Source organism: Solanum stenotomum, chromosome 6 (genome assembly GCF_019186545.1).
Source record: "Solanum stenotomum isolate F172 chromosome 6, ASM1918654v1, whole genome shotgun sequence".
In the NCBI taxonomy this organism is placed as follows: Eukaryota; Viridiplantae; Streptophyta; class Magnoliopsida; order Solanales; family Solanaceae; genus Solanum; species Solanum stenotomum.
The window spans coordinates 4,240,418-4,245,724 of NC_064287.1; the positions used below are offsets into that span (position 1 = coordinate 4,240,418).

Sequence of the window (5,307 nt, forward strand, 5' to 3'; positions counted from 1 at the left end):
TCATGGCTAGAGTTAGTTGTGCTGCGTTTGGTTGAAGTCTTTTTTTTGATTAACTGGATAATATTATTATTATAAGTTGAAATTTCCCTTGTAAACGCAGTTCCTAGTATATCTGCCCAAACTGCCTCATTTACGAACATTGGAGGAACTTGCAAAATTCTTGTGCGGTCAAATAATTGCTTCTTGGCCCCTTCCTTGGCTAAGAGGTTAGCTACCTTGTTATGCTCTCTATAGGTATACAAGAGTTTTGGATCTCCCAATAGTTGCATCAATGACCCACATTCACGAACTATAGACTTATAAGATTCATGGTCATTATTACTAAAATTTATTACCTCGATTGAGTCTGTGGAAATGTCCAAATATATCAAGTTGTTATCTTTTGCAATCTTAAGCCCCTGCATAAGAGCTAATAATTCTATCAAAGTATTAGTACTATTTGGAATACCTTTCTTGAAGCCTAGTATCCAATCACCTCTATTGTTACATCTAACTCCTCCAATACCCCCTACATCGGGATTACCTAGGGAGAAACCATCAATTGAGTTTATAATGGCCAAGTAATGGACGTTCCCACTTTAGGTTAATAGTATGCTTAATAGCAACATCTTTCCTAGTAATTAATAGGGCGTATTCAGTAGCTTTTACGATGGTATCATAAGTATTGATGGGTGCCTTCTTCTTATTAAAGAGATAGCCATTTCTAGCTAACCAAATATTCCATAAGCAAAATGGAATTAGGTCTTTCCATGATAAGAAGTTATTAAAGGGATTGTTCTTACTTAAATTCCAGGTGTTGCACCATTCATCAGTAGAAAAGATGATATTGTTTAGTATAGTGAGATTTGAGTTATTCTGGATGATTGTATTCCAAAATAACTTTGCATTACAACAATAAAAAATAATATGGCTGATGATTTCATTTGCACTCTCATAGAATGTGAAAATAGGAGATATATTCGTGTCAATAAGGTTAAGATATTGATTAGTAGGTAATCTATTGTGATGGAGGACTCAAATAAAGAACTTAATCTTATTTGGTGCCTTAATTTTTCAAATCCAATTGAAGTTATTGTTACTGTTGATTCATCCTCTTTTGAGTCTAAGAACGTGTAAGCAGATTTTGTTGTGAATAGACCATACGAAGTTAGACGCCACACAATTTTATCATCAATGGACCTCGTGCTAGGGACATAAGTATTGTATAGAAAAAAAATGAGAGATTAGGTAAGGAGAAGGATAATCTATTAAAATTTCAAACCCCATTGATGAAAAGATATTTGATCTTAATATTTTCCTTGTCTCGATTTAGAGGACCTTGAATACAACTTCTAATGTTATGATGAAAAGGTATCCAAATATCGTGCAAAAAGTTAACTGAACAACCATTATTGACGATTCATGAGGTAGCTTTGTTACAAGTTTCCATCCATTAAGGATACACTTCCGGGTGAATGATGAATTAGCCCTAGGGGATTTGTTTGGTTGAAGTCTATGTTAATTAGTGCGCACTAAGGTTATTATTCTGAGTCTTGTAATAGAGGTGTTGTACAATATGAGCCAATCTTAATTTATTGCCCATTGTACCAATCTTGTTACATTTGTAGATAGATATGATGAGAGTAAGAAAAAGAGTATGTTGTTTAAAGAAAAAAACTACTCTCACCAAAAGGATTTTCATAGAGGGAACAAAACAAAACTCTCTCTTAAAAATAAATAAAGACCAAAACATTAATAATCACAACTGAATTCTCTTGAAGCTTTCTTGGCTCAAAGAGATCATTATTGAGCTACCTATTTGGATGTGAAGTTTGGATTTCAAGAAAAAATAGTACAATCATTATAATTTTGATGAGAAATTTCAATACAAGAATTATTGCAATTATTCATTTCTATTATGCATAGAATACAATCATACAGTCGTGTATTGGAGAACTGCAACAAGCTCAAGAACTTCCATTATCCTTGCCGAGGAATAGAACAGAACATTGTTACAATGTCTCCTCCGGGCAAGTAACTGGAAAAGGAGAAAAGAAAAAAAAATAGCAGGTAATGTGATTCCTCAAGTATTTATGCAAGAGAATAACTATTCAAACATTAAAAGAATGAAGTTTTAGACAAACCTGTGTGACCCACAGTTCTCTCAGACTCATAGATCTCATGGTCATTTCCTCCCTGTTCAAGTAAAAAACAGGACTCTTATATCAGCCCGAACATGAAAAGAAAGCTTCAAGCACGTCAGTAACTAAAAGATTACCATGTATGTTTTGTCTCCAAAAAAGTGAATTTCATTAAATTCTTCAAGGTATCTCAAACAATAAGTCTTGTCCCTGCCTTGGGGGAAAACCTGTCATGACCAAGATCTCCAAATCATCTGTCAATAATATACTTAAAATGTTCAGCGGTCAATGAGCACAAGAAAAGGCTTAAAGATGCTCACATCGAAACTAATTTGGCCTCCAATGGAGAAGGTGAGATTAAAATGTGCAAACTTTTGTCTGAGCACTGATACCATTGTTTCGCGCATCTTCTGTACCTGATTATAGTTTCAATTGTCTTTAAATCACAGAGAACATTACTGCAAAACATATATGCAATACTAGAGCACTTATCTATACCTTGTCATACTTTTCAAATTCATCCCTTTCTTCCTGACTGCAGTTCCTCCCAATAGGCGACACATTTAGCATACCACTTCTGAACTCAATGAATGTTCCTCTGCAAAGAAGAATGATTAAGAAGTTTGCCACAACGAAGCAGATAATTCAACCTTTGATCTATGTTTGCTTGGATCCTTCAAAAATGTTGTCGGGTGTGTCAAGTCCTCCAAAAAATAATTTTTAGAGGATCTGGCAGACTGGCATGGGTGCGCGGCATTTTTGGATGATCCAAATAGCACAGACTTTGATATGCTCACCTCTTTATTGGAATATCCAAGTCAACAATGTAATGGAGGGTAACGTTAATAAATTCCTGCATATCATCTGCATCCCATCAAGATACTTCTTGGCCATCTAGATATAAACTCATTTCTACTTCAATTGGGTGAATCTAAGTTATAAACATGAATTCTCACCCAATTATACGCAACAAACATATACAATTAACTCTTCATGGAATGTGTAATAACTTGGTTTTCATATTTTTGTTAACTATTATAAACATTGCTTCGAAAACTTATGAAATACCACGTCAAAGCAGTTTTCAACAAAGTACAAATTACATAGTAATCTCTCTTTTTTTCTCTTAGAAAAATTATTCTTCATCTTATAGATCTTATACACACACATACTAATTTATCACTTAAACGAAATTATTTTTCTCAAGCTAAACAACAATAATTAGAAGGATCACTAAGCCTTTGTCGAACTGCACTTGGTTGGGTATGCTCCCCTCTTTGCACTATAACAAAAATAAACATTTTCTCGTTAAATAAGAAAAACGTATTGACTAACCTTGAGCTTCTCATCTCCAAGATATGACTTTAAGCTCTGCACGCACACCGGGAGTCATGTCATTTCAAAACTAATCACCCTACTAATTAAAAACTAAGGAAAACGAGAGAAGCGATGCACATTGAAGTTGGGTAGAAAGAAAATTTCTTCAAGTTGTTCGGTAGTTCCAATTTTCATAGACTTTATTTAGTTTTAACTTGGTACAAAGTGCTTAAGTGGTGGCAACAAGGATGTTGTTTTGAGTTGATAAAGACAATATCCGAAGATTTTGTTTTGTCAAATAATGAATATGCACTCACAAGTAATATTATACAGATACGATATCAAATTCTAGTCTTTAAAATTACCTGTTTCCCAATAAGCTTGTCATCTTTATGTGCTATAAGGCCATTTTCAGAGAAAACATAATCATAGTCATTTGTAACTGCATCACAAATATTAGAAAGATCAAAATGTCATCATTCTCAAGAAATTCTTTTAGCCACATATTGGAAATCAAGGGACATGCATGACCTCAAAGATTGTTTAGCACTAAAGTTGGGCAGAAAAAGGTACAATTTCAACATCTAACATGGAGCTATAACCATAAGACTATGTATGCCTTTCTAATGGAAAGGTCCTTTCATATTTCAAATCAAAACACAACTCTGTACTCTTGGCTAGTGAACCCATAGTTCTACACTTCTACTCTTGCATAATACTGCGAGGAATTTCAGATATTGAGCTAGAAACATGAGCTCTAATAAGTTGATGTAGCACATTTCATCATCCTAACTCCAACTTTAGTATATATGCTACTTAAGCTAACCTGTATTGCCAAGTTGTTCTGATATCTTTACAAGGTCAGACCTCCAACAACTCCAACAGTAACAACCTGCAAGTCGATAAAATTGTTAAACCAAAGAATCCTTGAGAGGAAAAATAATATATATGTGGAAAAGAGAGAGAAGGGAAAAGGAGCATGGCAAAAGAATCATCTACCTTTCTAAGTTCCTGCATGAATTTCAACATTTGTGGAGTAGATTCCTGAAATTTTGATGCAAATTTTCCAAAGAATAAAATCAATACCATTATGGGGGTGATTAAATGTCACTACTAGTAAATTTACTGTAAAATTAACCGAAGAAATAAGAATAAGAACATCAAAAAATCATGACAATATTTTGAAAATAAATGTACAGGCTAGCAAGAATACACTGAATCATTCGACGGGGCCTCAATCTCAAACAGGTTGGATTTAGCTACTAAATATACAAATCATCTATACCATTCTGCTCTATTCAAGCCCATCAAGGATGCAATTGTCCATAAAGTCAAATTAATCTACAGTAAGGGTGTTTTCAGTATGGATCTGATTTTCTCATGTTCCTTAGGTAAAAAAAATTTGAAAAATATTTTCTTTAGAAACACAAGTTACTTAAAAATGAGGAAAATGAATTATCTAATGGACGTAGGGAAAACAAGTTCTAGAATTAGCATTCCACATTGATTTTGTCCTCCATCACACCTTATCATCATCCCAACTCTGTACCCCTATCCCCACCACACCACCCCATCCTCCTGTTGCTTCAATTATATACAAATACTTTTAAAATAATATTTTTTTATTTGCATACCCAACACAACCCTAGTAATAGAAACAAGGAGAACAATCAAACTAAAGCAGCAAATACAAGTAGGAGCAATCATACTATACCTTCCTGGGTGCTGTAAGAGTTCCATCAACATCAAACAGAGCAATTAAACCAGCTTTCCTTGCAACCATTTTTGATATTTCTATACTTCTCACTAACTCTTCACTGCATTCAATAGCCAAACATTTACCCTTATCAACTACACTTGATAAAACCAA

The 5,307-nt window shown here is 34.0% G+C and overlaps 1 pseudogene; it reads right to left on the reverse strand.

Annotated features, from left to right (window-relative positions):
• Nucleotides 1-1,816: 1,816 nt before the first annotated feature.
• On the reverse strand, nucleotides 1,817-5,307 carry LOC125867557 (phosphomannomutase-like; annotated as a pseudogene).